The sequence below is a fragment of the Colobus angolensis genome, unplaced genomic scaffold, assembly GCF_000951035.1.
Source record: "Colobus angolensis palliatus isolate OR3802 unplaced genomic scaffold, Cang.pa_1.0 Scaffold103, whole genome shotgun sequence".
NCBI classification, from domain to species: domain Eukaryota; kingdom Metazoa; phylum Chordata; class Mammalia; order Primates; family Cercopithecidae; genus Colobus; species Colobus angolensis.
This window is the reverse complement of record NW_012111253.1, coordinates 3221244-3244084: the sequence shown is the minus strand read 5'-3', so window position 1 is coordinate 3244084 and position 22841 is coordinate 3221244. Positions and strand designations below refer to the sequence as shown.

The following is a 22841-nucleotide window of genomic DNA, read 5'->3' as shown; positions in this document are numbered from 1 at the left end:
AGAACATCTTTCAGCAGGAAATGGCCAACTCATTCAACTTATATGGATTATTTTCTATTTTGGTAGGATTTATCAATCTATATTTTTCATCTTTTGCACTCATTCACATGATGTTTCAGTTAATGGAGCAAGGTCCTGAATCCTAAGAAGCCACCAGTACCTAACAAAACACCTGGTACATATGCCATTCAATAGTACTTTCTAGAAGAAATAATTGGGTCAATGAATAAAAAATATAAAGTGATGAATAGAAAATTTATGATAGGGTTCTTACTGGTATGATTAAGTAATAAAATGGAAACAAATCATGGTCAAGTTCAATGTTTTACAAACTCTATTCATAGTATAGGTTTTCTTTTCCTTCTCAATGGGTAAGGTGACCATGTAATATATACTCCAAACAAGGACCCTTTTGAAAGGGAAAGGGGTGCTATTAATCATTATACCAAGACAACAGGACCACTCTGGACAAACTGTAACTAATGGTCACTCCCAATGAGGGATTAGGAGCAGGGAAAAAATACGTGTATAAACCTCTAAATTTAAAAACAAGGGAATTTTAACTCACAAATGAAGATTTAGAGGGATTTCACTATGAGTACTTTTGATGTTCTTACCTCATCTTAGAATTATGGTAAAAATGAGCCAAATGACAAAGACTTCTTTCTAACAATTAGGAAAGAAAGAGGAATTAAGTTGTTATCAAAAGCTGCAGGGAGAACTACAAAACACTGGTAAAATAAATCATAGAAGTCAAACACAAGAAATAGAAAAAGCTCATGGATTGGAAGAATCAATACTGTTAAAATGACCATACTGCCCAAAGCAATATACAGATTTAATGTACCCCCTATCAAATTACCAGTGTCATTTTTCAGAGAATTAGAAAAAAGCAATCCTAAAATTTACATAGAACCAAAAAAAGAGCCCAAACAGCCAAAGCAATCAAGCAAAAAGAACAAAGCTATAGGTATCACATTACCTGACTTCTAATTATACTACAAGGCTATAGTAACCAAAACAGCATGGTACTGGTACAAAAATAGACACGTAAATCAGTGAAACAGAATTGAGAACCCAGAAATAAAGCCACATACCTATAATCAACTGATCTTTGCCAAGTAGACAAAAATATACACTAGGGAAAGGACACTATATTCAGTAAATGATGCTGGAAAAATTGGATAGCCATATGTAGAAGAACGAAACTGGACCCATATCTCTCAATATATACAAAAATTAGCTCAAAAGATCGATTAAAGACTTAGATGTAAGACCTGAAACTATAAAAATCCTACAAGAAAATCTAGGAAAAACGCTTCTGGACGTTGCCCAAGTCAAAGAATTTATGACTAAGACCTCAAAAGCAAATGCAGCTAAAACAAAAATAGAAAAATGGGTTTTGATTAAACTAAATTGCTTCTGCACAGCAAAAAATAATCAATGGAGTAAACAGGCAACCTGCAGAATGAGAGAAATATATTTGCGAGCCATGCTTCCAACAAAGAATACCCAGAATGTATGTGGAACTCCAAAAATCTAACAAGAAGAAAACCAAATAACCCCATTAAAAGTGGGCAAAGAATATGAACAGACATTTCTCAATAAAAAACATACAAGCAGCCAACAAATATATGAAAATGCTCAACATCACTTATCATCAGAGCAATGCAAATTTAAACCACGTTGAGATCCCCTCTCACACCAGTCAGAATGGCTATTACTAAAAAGTCAAAAAAAACAAGAGATGTTAGAGAGGATGCAGAGAAAAGGGAACTCTCATATACTGTTGGTGGAAATGTAAATTAGTACATTTATGGAAAACAGAATGGAGATTTCTGAAAAGCTAAAAATAGAACTACCAAGATCCAGCAATCCTATTACTAGGTGTCTACCCAAAGAAAAATAAATTGTGATATCAAAAAATCACCTGCACTCCTATGTTTATCACAGCATTATTCACAATAGCAAAGTCACGGAATCAACCTAAGTATCCATCAATGGATGGTTAGAAAAAGAAAATGTGGTGTATCTACGCCATGGAATACCACATAGACATAAAAAGAAATCATGTCTTTCCAAGCAACATGGATAGTCCTAGAGGCAATTATCTTAAGTAACTCAGAAACAGAAAATCAAATACCACATGTTCTCACTTAGAAGTGGAAGCTAAATAACAGATACACATGGACATATAGAGGGAAATGATAGACACTTGGAACTCCAAAGTGGGGAAGGAGGGTGGTGAGGGTTGAAAAATTACCTGTTGGGAACAAAGTTCACTATCCAGGTGATGGGTATCCTAAAAGCCCAGACTTAACCACTATGCAATATATCCATGTAACAAAAGTACATTTGTAGACCCTTAATCTATTTTAAAAATTATATTTCTTTAAGAAATTTGAATATGTACAATGTTACTAATAAACCAGGGTCCTGGCTGAATGATATCATCAAAATAAATCTTACATGCAAGAAAAAAAAAAAAAAGCTAGGCTGAGAGATTCTGCACCCTGTGATCCCGCCCCAACCCCACCAAGCCCCACTCTCCCCACCCCGCCTCTCCGGCTGCTGCCTCTCCCCACCCTCTAACCCTGCATCTCCACTCACAACTTCCGTGACTATCTGCTCAACTATCTCTCGCTTCTGGGACCACGTAACAAGCTTTTGTGGTTAGCTCCTGGTTGCCCGCCAACCATGAGCACCCAGAGCCGCCAAAAGTATACCGCTGGGGTGGAGGCCGCTATTGACCGCCTGATCAACATGCATCTGCAGGCCTCCTACACTTACCTCTCTCTGAGCTTCTATTTCGTGGCTCTCAAGGGCCACTTCTTTCGCAAGTTGGCTGAAGAGAGATGCGAGAGCGCCAAGCATCTTTTGATGCAGAACCAGTGCAGCAGCTGCGGCCTCTTCCAAGGTGAGCAGAAGCTGTTCCGAGATGAGTGGAGTGGCTGCCTGGCCGCCATGGAAGCCGCCCTGGCCCTGGAGAACCTGAACCAGCCCTTTTTGGATCTACATGCCCTGGGTTCTGCCAACACAGACCCCAATCTCTGTGATTTTCTGGAAAAGCACTTCCTAGACCGAGAGGTGAAACTCATCAAGAAGATGGGCGACTACTTGACCAACCGCCGCAGGCTGGCCAGTCCTCAGGCCAGGCTGGCAGAGTATCTCTTCAGAAGGCTCAAGGATGACTGGGAGCTTCCAGAGCCCAGGAACTTTTGAGGTGCCCCTCTGCATTCTTCTGGCTTCCGGATTTCAGCCTGAGCTTCTCAACATCCAGAAGTACTCACCAAGCCATGGACCAAATGGAAACAATAAAAGGTTCTTTTTGCAAAATAAAAAAAAAAAAAATGCTAGACTGAGAGGGAAAAAAGTGTTTGCAGAATAGCATGAAGGATCTGCAGTCTGTTTAATGCTCTAGAGTTTTTAAGAAATTGTTCTTTTGTGAGTCATGTGTGTATTTTAAGGATTGATAAAACTGCATTTTGTCTGTCAACAAAAATACAGTTTCTTATTCACAAAATGTTGCATACAGTTTTAGTGGTTTAATAATTTCTCTGAGGCCATTCTGGGTACTGGATTGTTCTAACTGTTATTCTTGGTTTTGCCCAGCAGAGCAGAGAGGCGAGTATCTAGAATATATCATATTGTATCCACCCCAAACCCCTAAACTCATGATAAAATTTCTTTTCCTGATTTTTCAAGTTAATGTGATGCCATCTGCCTTTTCAGAGAAATGCAGTAAGAGCCCTGTGAAATTCATCTTTGCATCTCCCATTTGGTTGCTACAGAGAACACTGGCTGTTACATCACATGCTGACCTCTTTATGAAGCCTCTCAAGAGAAATTTCGTTCTGGTCTTAGTATTAGGAATACCAGTGCTTCACTTGGATAATTGGTTTGTTTTTGTTTTACAGACACTGTAAGTGATGTAACTAATTAAGTTTCCTTTTCTAGACTGCCTGCTAGAAAGCTTAGAGACAAATTTGTAGTCTACCCAGAGTAAATGAGTAGAATTGTATAAGCATTTTAGTATGAGCTTCATTCTTGTCCCATTTGTTATTCATTTCTTGGTGTATGTTATGGATCCTTTGAAGCCACCTTAAACCCTCTCTGGAACAAGGCAGTATTTAAGTAGATAAATAAATTTTTAAAATGCAGATTTTAAAAAATGGCTCTGTAGTTCATTTTAGAGAAAAGGGAAGACAATTTTAAGGAACACTAAGAGAACCAAAGCGATTAGAATGGAGGTGGGTCAGATGGAGGTTAAATTATAGAAGCCAAGAGAGGAGAAGCACCAAAGAGTAGCATTTTATTTAAAATGTGTTTCATTTTTCTGGCCAGTCATTTCCTCCTAAATCCATACATTTGTGTCTCACAGATAGTAATAGGTGTGTATTGTTTTCTTTGCACTTTGAAAAGCTGGAGTTACAACTTTTTCTCAAACCTCAAAAGTGAGAAGAAAAATTAATTCTTTTCCTACAGTTCCTTTGCTTCCTGAAGCAGGAAGACCAAAGGCATGTTATCCTTTCTTTTATCATGGAAGGGTTACAGTCATAGGAAGAATATTTTGCGGAGATTGGGACAACTATTTTGCTTAGTTAAGGAGAAAACTGTATCTTCCTGTTTTCATGCAAAGTATTTTGATAATAAAGAAGAATATACTGGCAACTGTTTCCCTAGAGAAAGTTTTTTTTCATTTGCTGGTTGTTGGCAGTAAGAGATGTACAGAAGCAGTTAACAATTGTCTTCAGATTTGGATTAAAAACTCATATCTCTGTACTTAAAATATGTACTTAAAGTTATTTTCAAATTAGCACACAAATAAAAACACATAAATCTGACTGAGAAAAAAAAATCACCTAGTCCTGTGAGACCAATTGAAAGGCTGTAATTTGAGGTAAAATGTGTGTGAAGAAGGATGAGAAAATTTATTTCCAAATAATACACAGTATTTGTCAAACCATTAGTTATTATGTTTTTTAATGTCAAGAATGGGGCTGTAGAAGAAAGCTTTATTAAAGTCTCCCAAGTAGGCTAAACTGTTCTTTGGTCATCAAATAATTCTTGGAAAACACTTACTTCCTAATGACTTAAGGTTCTCGGCAAATTTATTTGTGGAAGATGGGAATTTGATGACATTAAATTTCAAGAGATTAATTTGGAAACAAGTCCCACAGTGATTTCCTCCGTGGATAAACTGTGTGTGTGTGTGTGTGTGTGTGTGTCTATGTGTCTGTGTGTGTGTGTGTGCTTGCACAGAGAAGTATAATAATTCTTGTATGACCAAGTTCCTTATACCAGCCTTCAAGATTCTTCTTAGTCTACCCTGTATAATTTATTAATACCTTTTAAACTGAATTTTCTATTACTTTTCCATTGTTGAAGTTTTGGGGGTGCCAATTGCTCATCCTTCTTTTCATCCAAGAAGCCAGATTGGAATCAAGATAGCTTTGCTGATGGTAAAGCCAAATTGGAGAATGTGTGAGGGCTTCCTACTGCCACCCCCTGAATTAAACAAACCTCACGGAGACTCAGGGGAATGCTGGCAACCCAAGGAAAGTGGGGAGGGCTTGCCAGGCCCATTGCCTTGTCATTGCAGTGCCCCCGTGCCCTGGCTAATAAGCACCAATAGTCACTGGGCTCTGAGAGTTCTTCATATTCACCCTACTACTTCTCATGGATTAGAAGTGTGATAAAGGTCTCCGGCAAATGACTGCAAGATCTCTCTGCCGTAGACAAACTGCTCAGTTTGCTGGTCCCAGAACGTGTAAAGTTCCTTTGGTTCTCCTCACCTGGAATGCTTTTCATAGCCTACTTCATTAAATCAAACTCAGCCTGCTTTTCAGCCTAGTTCCAATCTGCCTTCTGTGAAATTTTCCCTGACCAACTCAACCCAGTCATCTGGCATGGATTCACCTTGTTTGTTTGTTTGTTTGTTTGTTTTGTTCTCCAAATATTTATTGAGGTCCTACTATATACAAGACAATGTACTCGAAATAATGCTGTTAACAAGACAAAGAAGCCCCTTAACCTAAGGAACATACGGTCTAGTATTAAAGGCACATACTAACCAGATAATTCCACAAATAAGCTATCATGGACTATGGTGAAAGAAAAGTTATGGGTAGCCATGAAAGGACCCCATGTGGGGGCCTGATATGGTCTCAAGACAATAGGCGAGGTCTCCATGGAAGAGACTTTGAGTTACATTCTGAAGGATGAATAAGAGTTATGTACACAAGGGGTAGGGGTGGAGGAAAGATGGTGAGGAGCTGTCCAAGCAGAAGTAGCAGCATGTGCAAAGACCCCCAGGTAGGAGAGGGCACAGTGCATCTGAGGACCTGAAAGAAGACCAGAGTGGCTGACAGCAGAGAACAAACAGGAGAGGGGCTCGAGATGAGGTGGGAGAAGGTGTAGGTAAGGACTTTGGCCTTTATCCTAAGAGAATTAGTGAGCTATTGGAGGTTTCTGAGCAGCGGACTGATATGATAAGATTTGTACTTTATAATCACTCAGGGTGCTCTGTGGCGAATGAACTAGAGAGGGCCGGAGAGGAAGTGGAAAGACTAACATGGAAGATAAAGGTATAGGGAGAGGAATAGAGAGAAAATAAGAGAATGGGAGCATGTAACCCTATGTTGGTTGAGAAGTAGTACAGTAGAGCATAAAAACAGTGGCTCTGAAACCAAACTGCCCAGCTTTGTGCCCTGGCTTTGCCACGTACTGTCTGACCTTAAGCAGATTACCTAAGTGTTCTCAGTTTCCTGATTTCCAAAACAGGGATAATACCTGTCTACTTCTTAGGTTATGTGAGGGTTAAATGATGAATATATATTTAAAAACTTAGAACAGTGCCCAGCACACAGTAACTTCTTATTAAATGTTGTGGCTACTCTGTTAAACACAAATTATGCCTAGAACCACAGAATGGTTTTACTCACTAATCAAAACAAAAACAAAACATTCTTCTGCTTGATGATGGGCATTCAAACTGTTTTAGTTATTTATTTGTTAACTTATTAATTTCTTAGAGAAGAAGTCTCACTATGTTTCCCAGGCTACATGCAAACTCCTGGGCTCAAGCGATCCTCCTGTCTCAGTCTCCCAAGCAGCTGGGACTACAGGAATGTGCACCATACCTATGCTCAAACTTTTTTAATAACAGTGATATTGCAGGACAGTCCACAAAATGGACAAGAATGGCCTTGAAGGGAATACAGATCTCAGAAGGGTATTTTTAACAGAGATGCCCTTGAAGGAAGCACATGTCATTCCTGGGAAATTTATGGTTGGCTTCACCACCAGCCTGCTTTATTCATTGTGGTTCCCCCTCTTTGCCCTTCTTAAGCCATTGCTCTGCCTGGTTTTAAGCACGGACTCAGTCAACACTGGGTTCTGAATATTTTCTTGGGGACAAGGAAGTCCATACATCAACCATAGGCTTCATTCCAGGACTGGCCCCCTGATATTTCATGTCTTGTAGTTTGTCAGGTCACTAAGAGGTAAGAATAATGCCTATAAGCCAATAACCCAGCCCGATGTTCTGAAATTAGGTCACAATGAGGGATACTTGGACTACTATGTGCCAAACACCTGTTCTAAGCCATTCGCAACATTCCTGACTATAGATGCAACCTCCTAGTGATTCTATGGGACTGTGTGATCACGAGCGAAAAAGCTCTTCTGTATCTGAAGACCAGGGTAGCCTATAAACCTAGAACTAGCTCAGGACAAAGGAGAGATCTCACCAGCCCAAAGAAAGCAACAGAAGGTCAAATAGCTGGGAAAACCTGGGCAGGGGAGGACCTCTCCAGAAAAAGTAGGCTGCTGGACCACACGGCCACAGAGACACAATGAGAAAACAGACAAGCGCCCTACTCAAGATCACAAGGACAACAGTTTTTCACTGAGAACTGGCGTAGGAGTAGGAAAATTGGCAATAGGCCAGTTGTCCCTAGAATAAATCAGGTAAATTATGCTCCAGAGAGGGCAGAGCTAGTGGTGCTGTTCTTCAGGGCAGTACAGCCTCTTTCTGTCACACCTTACTCGGCCAGGGCCAAGTTTGTAGACTACAGCTGCTGGGTCTCCTGGCAGATGTTCTGCTCCACTGTGCCACACTCAGCTATGAATGCCTGAACTTTTTTTTTTTTCTTTTTAACCAAACCTTTCCTTTTTGATCTATCATCTTTCAAATTTTCTGGCAGGATCAGTGTGTCGATCTCTTCCAAGATCTTCATAAACTGTTTGGTTGTGGCTTTTCCTCTCCTATCAAGTTTGCAGAGAGCTTCAGTTTGCAAATCCTTGGCCAGAAAACCTTGCTGGAGTCCAGTAAACTGTTTATTCAACCCTTAAAGTTCATCAACTTTCTTCTCCAATTCTTTCAATTTCTTCAGTTCAACCTCTTCCTCTGGACTGCTCTTTTTCCCAATTAACATGACTTGGCAACCATTTTGTATTCTACATGCTGACAAAGGTATCTCCATTTCCTTCAGAGATGTTCCCTTAATTATGAGTTTCTGAAAAGAGAGTGGAACCCCTGTGACCTCTCCAACAACGTAGGTCAGGTCTTGGGCGATTGGTTCACCGCTGGACCTGCTGCAGGGTAACGTGAAGGTCAGGCTTCTCATTGCTGAGTGACAGTCATGCTGAGCTCGGCTGCCACTATTTCCTCCTTGGTCACCTTCTCGCTCCAGGCTGAGCAGGGGTGGATTTTTTTCTTCACCTGCAGTGAGCTTGGCCAGGGGGTCCAGGGTCTCCAACTGGTGAGGCTCCTGGCCTAGCCAGGAGCCCAGCCACTTCCAGTCTGGATTCATCTTCTTCTCTTAGTTCTTTTATGACTCCCACTAGACTGTAGGCAAATGGAAGCTGGAAGGCAGGTAGTACAGTGGTTGAGCAATGGGCTCTGGGCCAGACTACCTGTGGTTAAATCCTGCCTCCATTCTAACTCACCTTGGCTCAGTCCCTTCACCTTTCTCAGCCCCAGCTTATTCATCTGAAAAACCAGACATATATGCTCATAATCATAACACTACCCAACTCATAGATTGTAGTGATGATTAAAGGAGATAAACCATGAAAAGCCCTTAAGCTATGGCCCAGCACATGCTAAATGCACAATAGATGTTAGCTACTTTTATCAACTGTGTTCGAGTTATGCTAGTAACATCTCAAGCTTGCTTCTCGGTTTCAGTAATACAGATAACTTTAGATTCTAGAATCTCCTTGAATGAGCATTCCTCCCTCTAAATCACTCCTATAGGAATAGGAAGTAAAGTGTAGGAATTTGCTCATTTTTCAATGTGATGTTCAGTGAGTAGGAGTGGAGAAAAAAAAAATGAAGGACCACTCTCTCCTCAACCAAATAAGTAGAGCCATCTTATTTAGGCCCTGAGATTGTTTTAATCACCATACTGCTAAAAAGCAGCCATGGCAGCATTTTAACCTCTTTCTCAGGAAGGACAAGCTGCACAAAGGGGTCGTTTTAGAAGTAAAACTAATTAACTACCGGCTGCTAGTCTGCATAGTTTCCAATTCTTGGAAGTCTTCTCCACCCACTCTTCGCCCACACATCCTCCTCCTTCCACTTTGTGGTAGCCTTGGATATACCAGTGAGGAAGCAGGGACAGAAATGGCACAATCAGAACTCTTGGTATCACTGAGGCCTTGACCTCTTTTGCACTAGAGCCTGTTTAAAGCTCTTGCTCTTCAGGTACCATTTACAGGGCTCTTCCTCTCTGGAAAGAAGAACAGTCTTACAGGTTGAGTTATAAGTGCTACTTATTTAGAAAAGGGAAATATCTTTATTACACTCATGTCGTGTTATTTATCTCTGTAAGCCGTTTAGCCACCCTGATGAATAATTTACTCATTGCAATAATAATAAAACAGGTACTAATCCCTGGGGGATTGAGGTGGGGAAGGACACACATTGGAATGAGTTTTGAATTAATAAGCTTTCTGCTTAGTGTAAACTCCCCAAGAAGCAAACATTCTCCTCAGGATTTTAGCAATTCTGATGGCTAAATTAGAGATCATAGGAGAAAGCAGAGAAAAGTCTGGATTTCACCAGAAAACCTCAAAAGTTTCCCAATTGTGCACAGTGTCAGGTCAAAGTGAGGGAGACATGGGTAGAGGCAGCTATTCTGAGATTTTAAATCAACCACTTATTACTGCTAAAAATGTGTACCCTGAATATCATAATAAGAAATATAACATACATTCAAATTGAGGGGCATTCTACAAAATAACTGGCCTGGAATTCTCAAAGTGTTAGGGTCGAGAAAGACAGAAAGACTGTGGAATTACCCTAGGTTAACAAAGACTTAAAAAAAAAAAAAAAAAAAGAATGACATCTAAATGCATAAACCTGAATTGGAGCAGGATATGGAAACAAAATACTATAAAGGACATTGAGACAATTGATAAAATTTGAAAATGGACCATGGAGTGGATAGTATTGTATCAGTGATAAACTTCCTGGCTTGAATAACTGCATGGTGGTTAGATAGGGGAATTTTCTTGCTTTTTGAAAACACACACTATGAAAAAGACACTTGCACATGCATGTTTATAGCAGCACAATTTGCAATTGCAAAAATATGGAACCAGTCCAAATGCCCATCAATCAACGAATGGATAAAGAAATTATGTGTGTGTGTGTGTGTATATACACACATATATGTATATACATACATACTACTCAGCCCTAGAAAGGAGCAAATTAATGGCATTTGCAGCAACGTGGATGGAGCTGGAGACTATTATTCTAAGTGAAGTAACTCAGGAGTGGAAAACCAAGCATTGTATGTTCTCACCCATAAATGGGAGTTAAGCTATGAGGATGCAAAGGCATAAGAATGATAGAATGGACTTTGGGGACTCAGGGGAAAGGGTTGGGGGGGGTGAGAGATAAAAGACTGCAAATCGGGTTCAGTGTATACTACTCGGGTGATGGGTGCACCAAAATCTCCCAAATTACTACTAAAGAACTTCCTTATGTAACCAAATACCATCTGTTCCCTAAAAACTATGGAAATAAAAAAAAATTAAAAAAGAAAACATGAACTAAAGTATTTAGTATGGCTAGGCACAATATCTCTGACTTGCTTGCAAATGGTTAGGAAAGCAATTGGTAAATCTGGATGAAAGGTAAACCGGAGTTCTTGTACTATTATTGCAACTTTTCTGTAAGTTTGAAATTATATTCAAATAAAAAGCTGTCCCCCAAAAAATCAATCTCAGATAATTTAAATCAAACTATTTCTTGGGACCCAGTTGCTCGTGGCTATACTTTCTCTGTGTCTGGCAACATTTCTGTCACTTCCTTTTGCCAGAGGTGGAAACTCTGACAGAGAGTTAGGTTTGTTTTATGTCAGTGATTATTTGTCTCCTCTGATGGACTGTAAGCTCTTCTAGTACAAGAATTTGTTTTATTCATCTTCGTAACTTCTGCATCTACCATGGTACCTAACTTATACTAAGTGCTCTAAAACAATTTGTTGAATAAATAGTGGAATGGCTTTCAAGTGACCATTTGGACTTAGATTTCCAGTCACAGGGCTTCATAAACGATTTAACCAACAGAAAATTCCATATTCTGTTTTTATTCCAAAATATAAATTATATACTTTCAGATTTGTTATCTAACTCTTATCCCCCAAAAGTATGTCAACTTTTTTTTAGAAGAGAGAATAGCCAAAACAAGGAGGCAGAGGAAAGGAAATCCTATTATTTTATTGCTACACAAGTGATATTGCTGCTGGATTAAGTATTTTAATTTTTCAGGGCTTATAGTTTATCTTCAAAGGAGGATCTGTGTTTCTTGCTTTTCAGTTGAAAAAATCTATTTCTTTTAACCATTATATACATTTGGGACTATGTAGAGCTTCAGGATTTAAGATTCTTCTCAACCTGAAAGGTCACAGAACATGATGGAAGATCGAGTTTGCTTTTCGGTTTTAGTCTCTTCTTCTATTCAGCTTCCATTTCATATTTGTGAATGCTATCAGTACCTGTACATATAATCTTCTTCTTTGGGGCCCTTCTCTCATCACCTATGTTCACAGTTACACCTCAGTATTATTACAAGCTGACCAAATGCTCACAGCCAGGCCATTTTTTTTTTTCCTGTGGGACATAAACAATCTCATAGAATACCAAACACAGATAAAGATACCCTGAGACCATCAGAAAATGAAACAAAACAAGGTCACTTCATAATTTTGTCTAAGCCCAAACAAAATCCAAGCCACTATGCCTTTCACAACAGACCCAATCATAGGATTGCCCCCACTTCTGACAGCATCTGATCGAGAGCAAATCCCTGCTTCTTTGTTCCCCTCCCCATCATTCATCCAAAGCCCCAATTGTATCATAGTTTCTTTCTAACACACTCTTACTGAGACTCTGTAAGGTCCACGATGATGTGTGTTTCTTCACTGCAATGAGTAAAACCCCATGTTGTTGAATTATAGCCATGTTCCTGGTCATACTTGGCTGAAGAGCATTGACACACTATTCTGGGGAATATTCTTCCTGACCACACATTCAATCTATAAATATTTGAGGGGTATTTTAGAGTATCCAAAGAGAGTATGTCCAACTCCTTGTTTCATTTAATCAGAAAGTATCTATTGGTAACATTCATTAATTCATTCCAAAAGTATTTATTGAGCATTGACTCCATAGCAGGCACTGAACTGGGTGCTTTGGATAAAGACACATTACTTTCTCAATGAGCTCACATTCTGATAGGCAGGACTTCAGTACAGGATGATAAATTGTATAGTAGAAGTAAGAACCAGGTAGTGGTTTGCAAAAGAGGGCATGATTACTTGGGGAAAACTTGGAATACTTTAAGAAAAAAGAGCTGCTTAGCTGATCCTGACAGATTATCAGTGTTAACCCATTGGACAAGGGAGGAAGGGGTATTTTATGCAGAGAGAAGGCACTTGAGGAATGGTTGGGATGCCTGGGATGAGAAAGTGGACTGTAAGGAAAAGTCTGGAGAGGAAGGCAGGGCCCCCCGATCATGAAGGGCTTAATGGATTTAATCTGGCAAGGAGCTCACCAGAATTTATGGGGGGAATCAACACAAATATAAGTTGTAGCCCCTGCACTCAAAGAGTTTTCATTGTTGTTGGTGAGATAAAATTCACACATAAAAAACAACCAGAAAGCAACATAAGCAATATAAAATTGTAGCTCTCCTATCCTCTTGCTCTACCTAGAAATTTCCTATAAAGAACTCCCATATCCATACAGTTATTTGCCAGAGGGCACTCTCTGACCATGGGAGCATGCTTGGTTTGCCAGTAGGGTAGGCCAGAAGTGTCAAGTGTTAACTTCTACCCCATCCCTAATAGCGACCCTAAACCAATTAGGGATGGAAATGAGTGGATACATACTAAGTATCCTCAGCAATCAGCAGGACATTTCTGAGGCGTATTTTACCCAATATCTCAGAAGGTGGCCAGTGACATTGAGCCCCAGTTGTCCACAGTAGTAACCCTTTCATTTACATCCAGAATATTGATTTTCCTTCTTTTCTTTTGCCATGCTTCCTAAGATTATACCCCCTCCTCCAATAAACTAATTGCAGTCAAATCCTTGCTCAAGGCCCACTTTTTCCAAACCTCATACAAAGACAAGGGTCAAGTATTAAATTATGTGTTACAGTCTCTATCAGCTCTAAGAACTTCTGGAATAACCCACTTTTTTCTTCCAACCAGCATGCCTCACCCTTCTGCCCCCACCACCTTTGCTCTATATATTTCTCATTACCTTGCCCCTAGGTAGATACCAGACTATCCTCAGGGTGTTGATGACCCCAGAGGATACTCAGCCTGTAAAGCCCCTACTCCCATGAAAAGCTACTGCTTTTCTTCTAGTCTCATCTAGGTGAGTGAGTTGGCTGCCTCGCAACTTTCAAAAAACTCGTCACATTTTAGGGGCACTGAGACCAATGCCAGTCATTTCAGCTTCCTAAACATTCATAAATACAACAGCTGGGGCTTGGTAAACACATTTTTCCAGCTAGGGGTCACATGGAGTTCTGTGAGTAATGATAGCCTTAGTGCTGGGCTTGGCCATAAATTTATTCATCTAAGTATCCAGGGCATGTACCTACTCAGACTCGAGAAGAACATTTGAGCCTATTTCTCTGAAGCAAATATTAATGAGCCAGATATGTATTCTTGAGTCAGCTCATATTCCAATTATTATTAGCAGCTTACATCACTAAACTTGTATTTAGCATGACACCTGTTGCAAACAGGATCGTGTGTCTTTATGTCGGTAATAACAATTTAAATCTCTAGGATCAGTCATAATTTGACATTTAATTTATTTCTATTACAACATGGACTGGAAAAAATCTTTTTGGCATTGTGGGATAGAGTAAGAAGCAAAACCAAAAACATAAATTGGAATGTGATACCTTTTTAATAATTGGCCAAAGCTAGTAAGAACTTTGAGAGTATATATTAAAACATGAAATTTAATAAGTTAGCAAGTTATGAAATCAACATTTAAAAATCAGTGAGGATGGTGGTTAAATGGGTATATATTTTTACTAAAACTCATTGAACTGTGTACTTAAAACCTGTGCATGTTGTTGCATGTAGATTAGACCTTAAAGCTGATTAAAACTCACGTATACAAACAATGAAGTTAGAAAATATAATGGAAGAGAAGATGTCATTTTAATGGCAAAGGATAAACCAAAATAAGTAAAATACGATACCTAGGTGAAAACTTACTTTAAAAAGTTTCAGAACCTATATGAGGAAAACTAAAACACATTTCTGAAATACATGAAAATGCCCATGAACAAATCAAAAGACATACCATGTTCTAGGTTAGGAAGATTCATTATCATGAAGGTGTCAATTCTTATAAATTTGCATACTGACTGAATATTTAACAATATTAAAGAATTATTAATTTTTATGTGATAAAGGTATTACAATTATATTTTTAAATGTTTAATCTTTTAGAGATAGATCTTCAAGTATTTATGAATAAAATAATATAGTTATCTGGAGTTTGCTTCAAAAGAATCCAGTGGTGGGGAGAGGGGGGAAGTAGATGAGAATGTTGGTGAATCAAGATGGTCATGCGTTTATAACTGTTAAAACTAAGTGATAATACGAAAGAGTTTATTATTCTACTCTCCTTAGTTCTCCATATGATTTAATTTTTTATATTAAAAATTTAAATAAAGTATAATCTGTTTTTAATAAAGTATATTTAGAGACATAATTAATAATTTTCTATTTCTCTCCTTGTTGACCAAACAAACAAAACCTCAAATATAAATCAGTGTCTTCCAAAGCCAAAACAAAAAAAAAGAAAGAGGGTGGAAGAAAGAGAGGAAGGAAGGAAGGAAGAAACAAAGGAAGGAAGAAAAAAATGTATTGTCAAATAAGATTACAAAATATTGCAGACTTTTTTTTTTTTTACTATCATAGATTCACAGTACATATTAGCCAGTAGTTCTTTCTAAAATTTATTAATTTTAATGTTTTTGTGTGTGACAGTCTCGCTCTATTACTCATTTCGAGTACAATGGCAAATGTCGGCTCACTGCAATGTCTGCCTCCCAGGCTCAAGCCATCCTTCCACCTCAGCCTCCCAAGTAGCTGGGACTACAGGCACGTGCCATCATACCCAGCTAATTTTTGTATTTTTTGTAGAGACAAAGTTTCACCATGTTGCCCAGGCTGATCTTGAACTCCTGGGCTCAAGCCATCCACTCACGTTGGCCTCCCAAAGTGCTAGGATTATAGACATGAGCCACCATGTCTGGCCAATGTTACCTTTTGATTGACAAAAATTGTATATATTTTTTCACGTACAAATGTTGTTTTGAAATATGTATGCACTGTAGAATAGTTAAATTGAGCTGATTAACATATTCATTACCTCACATGGTTTTTTAATGGTGAGAACATAAAATCTACCCTCAGCAATCTTCAAGAATACAATACATTAATAACTACAGTCACCATGTTTTACAAGAAATGTCATGAACTTATGCCTCCTGTCTAACTGAAATGCTGTCTCCTTTGACCAACTTCTCCCCAGTCTTTCCCCTACCCTCTCCCTAGCCCCTGGTAACCACTGTTCTATTCTCTACTTCTATGAGTTCACTTTTTTAGCTTTCAAGTGTGAATGAGAACATGTGATATTTGCCTTTCTTTGCCTGGCTTATTTCACTTAACATAATGTCCTCCAGGTTCATCCCAGTTGTTGCAAATGGCAGGATTTAATTCTTTTCCATTATGTGTATATACCACATTGTCTTTATTCATCCATCTGTTGACACTTAGGTTGACTCCATACCTTGGCTACTGTGAATAATGTTGCAATGAACATGGGAGTGCAGCTATCTTATTGACATACTGATTTCATATCCTTGGGATATATATCAAGTAGTGGGATTTCTGGATCATATGGTAGTTCTATTTTTGTTTTTTTGTTTTTGTTGTTGTTGTTTTTGAGACAGAGTCTCGCTCTACCACCAGGCTGGAGTGCAGTGGCACGATCTCGGCTTACTGCAACCTCCACCTCCTGGGTTCAAGCAATTATCCTGCTTTAGCCTCCTGAGTAGCTGGGCCTACAGGCGCATGCCACCGTGCCCAGCTAATTTTTGTACTTTTTTAGTAGAGACATGGTTTCACCATGTTGGCCAGGATGGTCTCGATCTCTTGACCTCGTGATCTGCCTGCCTCGGCCTCCCAAAGTCCTGGGATTACAGACATGAGCCACCATGCTTGGCCTTATTTTTGTTTTTTGAGGAGCCTCCATACTGTTTTCCACAATGGCTGTACTAATTTATATTCCCACCTACAGTGTGTAAGTGTACCCCTTATCCCACATCTTCTCCAACACTTATATTTAATCTTTTTGATAATTGCCATTCTAACAGATGTGAGGTGATAGTTCATTGTGGTTTTAATTTGCATTTCCCTAATGATTAGTGGTGTTAAGCATTTTTTTCATATACCTGTTGGCCATTTGTATGTCTTTTTTGGGGGGAAATGTCTATTCAAGCCCTTTGTTTATTTTTTTTAATCAGTTTATTTGTTTTCTTGCTATTGAGTTGTTTGAGTGTGTTATATATTTTTGATATTAACTTCTTATTAGATGTATGGTTTGCATATATATTCTCCCATTCTGTAGATTGTTTCTTCACTCACTTGATTGTTTCCTTTGCTGTGTAGTATTTTGTGTGATATTATTTCATTTGTCTAGTTTTGCTTTTGGGGTGATATAAAAAAAAGTCATTGCCTAGACCAATGTTATGGAGGTTTTCCTCTGTTTTTCTTCTAGTAGTTTACAATTTCAGATATGTTTAAGTCTTTAATCCATTTTCAGTTTATTTTTGTGTATGGAGTGAGATAAGGGTCTGATTTCATTCTTCTGCACGTGGAGATCCAGTGGTTCCATCATCACTTATTGAAGAGACTGTTCTTTTCCCATTGTGTGTCTTGGCACCACTGTCTAAAATCAGTTTAAACAAGAAAGTGACATATGTGTGCACTGAAAACTATAAAACATTGCTGAATGAAATTGAAGAAGACACAAATAAATTGAAAGATATCCTGTGTTCATGGATTGGAAAAACTAATATTGTTAAAATGTCTATACTATCCAAAGCAATCTACAGATTCAATGCAATCTCTATCAAAATTTCAATGACTTTTTTTTCACAGAAATAGAAAAAAAAATAACCCTCATTCATGTCAAACCACAAGCACCCCAAATATTCAAAGCAATTCTAAGCAAAAAGAACAAACTGGAGCATCACATTACCTAACTTCAAAATATGTTATAAAGCTGTAGTAACTAAAACAGTGTGGTATTGCCATAAAAAACAGACACACACACCAGTGGAACAGAATAGAGAGCTCAAGAATATAGCTGGTGAGTCTTAATCAGAGTGAACATCAGAAATATCCAGAGAGTGATTATTTTCTGTTTCCTAAATCTTGGTGGGGCCCAGTCAATTCTAGCTTTTAAAAGTTCCCCAGGTGATTCTAATGTACATCTTTGAATGAGAGTCATTGATTGCAAGCATATCAAATGCCTAGAAAATTTCTGCAGTCAAGAAACTTGTTTGATATTGCTTACCCTCGAAATTTCCTAAACTTACGTGACCAAGGAAACTTTTTATCATGTAACAACTGTTAAGAGCTCCCCAAAGCTGTGTTCTGTAACAGGTAGCAAAATGCAAATTTGAGCTTCCTTGAATGCTGTCTGAAAAGTAGGAGTTTAGGTTAGATTACCTCCAAGGTGTCTTCTAGCTGTAAAATTTGCAAATTGTAGGGTCCAGATCTTTAGAGTTTAAAGAGTGACTACTGACATATTTAACTTGTGCCTTTGAATTCAGCCAAATGATTTCTTCAATTAATAATGTACCAGCAAATTTAAATATGCCCTTAGTCCATATTTTTGACAGCTTTCTGTCCTCCAAACTCACTCTCCTGTCTCCTTCCCCCACCTTTCAGCTCGAATATAACATCTGAATAAAATCAGTAAAACCTTCTAATGTATTTTTTCACTTTTTAGTGGGAGGAATAGAATTTATGGTACTACCTTAAAAAATACATTCTGCCAATAGGATAATTATAGCTTTCAAAGATAAAAGTTTAAGAAGATATCTTTTTATTGACTCTTCCAATTAAAAAGCAAATGTCAATGGGAGCTGAGCCCTTTGGGAGTTAATGGTTGTTGCTAGGGTGACCAACCATTCTGGTTTATCTTGGATCGAGCTATTTCCAGGAACACAGGACTTTCAGTGCTAAAATGAGGACAGTTTCCAACAAATTAGGACAGTTGGTTGCCCAAGATGTTGCCAACCACTGTTTGAAAAAGATGGGGAAGGTGTGCACGTTTCTCTGTGGGTCAAGGGACATTATGCATTTGCCTTTGTCTTCTAGCTTTTTTCTACTCCTACTATCATAGTGGCAGACTGTCGCTCAATGTCATCCATCTCATTATTACCTTTTCTTGCCTACTCAAAGGATGCTTTCAGGCAGCTGGGGTAGTTGGAGGGCTGCATCTTTTTCTATTTTACATCTGTCTTCTCTGACTTCTGATCTGTAATCCCATGGCAACGAAAGGAATAAAGAGTTGGAAAAACATCTTTGGTTGATTTCCATTTACATGACAATGTGCTGTATGTGGGTGAGTATGCAGGGGCAGAGAGAGGCACACGTTGGGAAACATGCAGTTGACTGGGAGGTGCTGAACACAGTTTTGCTGACGGTTGAGCAACAAGCCAGCTGGTGCCCAATTTGTACTGTCCTTTATCGATTGATTAATTGATTGAAACAAGCACAAAACCAAAGGCGTATTTTGGATGTGTTAAAATAATATCTTTGCTCAACCTCGCCGGTAATTTATTTGTTGTTTACTTGCTTCTAAGGTTATCAAGTACCTATCACACTGGAAAGTTAATGCTTTTCAAGCAGTTTATTCATCACCATCCTAGCTAAGTTTATTGGACCATAAAACCACCAGAGGTGATAGATTATTAGTTAGCATCTATTGGTAAGTCACTGAGCTGGAGGTTTCAAGTGTTACACTGAATAACAAGGTTGACTCTCTGTTTTCCAAGCAGCAGGCTTTAAAAAAATGCCACACTCTGGCTGGGCGTGGTGGCTTATGCCTGTAATCCCAGCACTTTGGGAGGCAGAGACGGGTGGATAGCTTGAGGCCAGGAGTTTGAGACCAGCCTGGGCAACATGGTGAAACCCATCTCTACTAAAAACACAAAAATTAGTTGGTGTGACATGCTTGTAGTCCCAGCTACACGGGAAGCTGAGGCATGAGAATAGCTTAAACCCCAGAGGGTGGTTGCAACCTAGGTGACAGAGTGAGACCCTGTCTCATTCATATATATATATATATATATATATGTGTGTGTGTGTGTGTGTGTGTGTATATATATGTGTGTATATATGTATATATGTGTATATGCGTGTGTGATATTTTATATATATGAAATATATATATATATATAATTTATTATCTCTTAGTTTTTGTGGATCAGAAATACAGGCACAGCTTATCTGAGTCCCCTGGCACAGAGTCTCTCATGTGCTACAATCAGGATGTTGACTATGGCTGCAGCCTCATCTCAAGGCTCCAGCAGGGAAGGACTCACTTCCAAGCTCACTCATGTGGTTGCTGGCAGGTTTCAGGGCCTCAGTTCCTCATTAGCTCTTGAGTGGAAGCCACTCTCAATTCCCTATCACATGGGCCTCTCCAACAGAGCAACTTGATTAACCAAAGGCAGCAAAATGTTCTGCTAGCAAGATAGAAGCCAGTCTTGTATAACTAATCTTGGAAGTGAAATCACTTTAGCCACATTCTATTTGTCAGGGGCAAATTACTAGGTCCAGCTCACACCCAAGGGGAGAGAATTGTACATGGATGTGAATACCAGGAGACAGGGCTCATGCGGGGCCATATTAGAAGTCTCCTTTCCATGAAGTAGTTTCAGAAGGAGTATAGAAAATTGCTTGACTGAGCTGCCTCTGAAACCTTGTTTGGACTCTTGGCATTGCCACATACTAGCTACATAGCTTTGAAAAAAGTTACTTAATCTCTTCAAATGCCAGTTCACTCATCTATTAATCAGAATAATAATTAGCTCTCCAGATGGTTGAGAGGATTAAATTAAGGGAAATTGCATATGTGGACATTTAGTATGGTGCCTGACACATGGCAGGTACTCAAAAACATGACTTGTCCTAGCCACAGTTCCCCAGCAGCAGACCCTGAGAGATAGAAAGATGGATTCCTAGCTCATCTTCCTATGAAGATGAGATGAGCAGAGGAGAGGAAGAATGGGAGAAAATTTGGCAGCCATTCTGCAAAAGGTAACTTCAGCCTGATCCTGCCAGGAAATTCTGCAGTGTGAGACCTCCAAGTTGTATCATCCTGAGGTCAGACAGTTGTGCTTTCAGAGTCCCCCATTCTATAGCCATTGGTTAACAGTCACCCCCAGGTAGAGGTGAGGGATGAAAACTCTCAGAACTAATCCTCTGACCTGTGGGCAAAATAGCTCCAATAACCTGAGGGCAGCTTTCAAGGAAGAGCCCACTGAAACATGGCAATCCAAGAACACTGAAATCAGTGGAGGAAGGACACATATAGTAAAATGGCAAAGACATCTGAAGGAACCTATCTGGAGCACTGACACTGTCCAGTGTATTACTCAATAAAACATACGGTAGTGGTAGTGAGAATGGAGTAAGGGGGCAGATGTAAATGTTGCAAAGACAGAGAGCTTACAAATTTGGCAATTGATTAGATACTGGGAAGAGCAAAGGATAGGCTTTGAACTTTTGGGAAAAGGAGGTAATTTGTGAGAGGACATAATGAATTTACCTTTGGACCTGTTGAGTTTGATATGCTGTTGGATTATTCAGGGAGTAATGTCCATCAGGAAGTTGTGAACATATGAATAGAGCTTGAAGAAATAACTAAATTAAGAGAAATAGGTTTTGTAGATAAAACAATGGACTTTGATGAATTCATCAAGGTTCAAGAGAAAGAAAAAATAAGAACCAAGGACAGAGTCTTGGAGAGCCTTTAGAAGCAAGAGGAGGAAGAAAATCAGTGCAAGAGTCAGAGAAGGAGTATCCAGAATTAGGAGAACAAAGAGACTTCGGTGTCATAAAAGTCAGGAGAAGAGAGGCTTGAGAACATCAAAAGAGGGAGAGAGGTGGAGAGGAATAGAAAGAAGGATATAGCAATTGGATTTACAATTAGTAGGTTATCTGTGACACTGGTGAGTGGTTTCAGAAAGGTGGCAGAAATGAAATCCACATTTCAAGGGGAAAAATGGTGAGAAGATTATGAGAATTCTTTCAAGAAGTTTGAGTGCAGTGAGTTTGGCAGCTCGTGGGAAGCAGGATATAATTATTTTTAATATAGGATAGACATAAAAATATAAGTGAGGGGAAGGGCCAATAAAGCAGGTGTAATTGAAAATATAAATTGATGGAACCAGATCTAAAGTGTCACCAGAAGACAGTGAGGTCAAGAGAATACTCATATTCTTCCTTTCATTTTGGGCTCCAGTAAAGTAAGTAAACCCATTCATGACAGCTTCCTGTAGTTGATGTTATTATCAGCGCCCCCCCGCCCCGCCCCGATTCCCTTTAAGCTTAGAATCTGTCAAATCGCGAGTCAAATAGCGTCTCTAGTAAAAAGTGCTTAATTTCTGATGAAGCTTGCCATTTGAAAAGTAAAATGCAAAAGATGACTATATCAGGATGATGAATAGCAGATGCTTAACTAGCAGTGAGAGCTCACAAATCCACCCACAACACTCATCATTATGGAGGGAAGCAATAACCCTAAAACCAAATGCAATTTACAGACCTAATTTTTGGTTTCTGTGAACTAAAGTTTGCATCAGCATACAGATAAAACAACCTTCAACTGGACTTCATGTGCCCAGTCCCTCTTGATATCTATAAAGGTAAAGACTGGGGGACAAGTTTGTTAGTCAAGGGCTCTAAATAGAACCAGAAATAAAAGGATCTTAAAACTAGTCACTATATTATTTTTCATCTTCAATATGTTTTGTTTTTATTTGGATTTCTTTTCTCAGACACTAGGAGAAGGGATTTGGGGTTCTAAATTAGGCCTGGAATGAGGAAAATACAACTATCTTTATGACATTATTAGTATTTTCCCAGAGTATTACCCTGGATTACAAACATGAAATTGAGCTTCTTAGATCCACCAGGACCCCAACTTATACAGAAAAGGGCAATGGCAGCCCCTGTTAAGAGTTTAGTGGTGGAGGTAAGGAC

General features: G+C 39.0%; 2 pseudogenes; one reads left to right on the top strand and one right to left on the bottom strand.

Moving 5' to 3' along the window:
- The first annotated feature begins 2697 nt into the window (after positions 1–2697).
- Positions 2698–3222, top strand: LOC105512248 (annotated as a pseudogene).
- A 4665-nt stretch (positions 3223–7887) lies between these two features.
- The window catches only part of LOC105512243, a 40852-nt pseudogene continuing 25898 nt past the window's right edge, over positions 7888–22841 (bottom strand).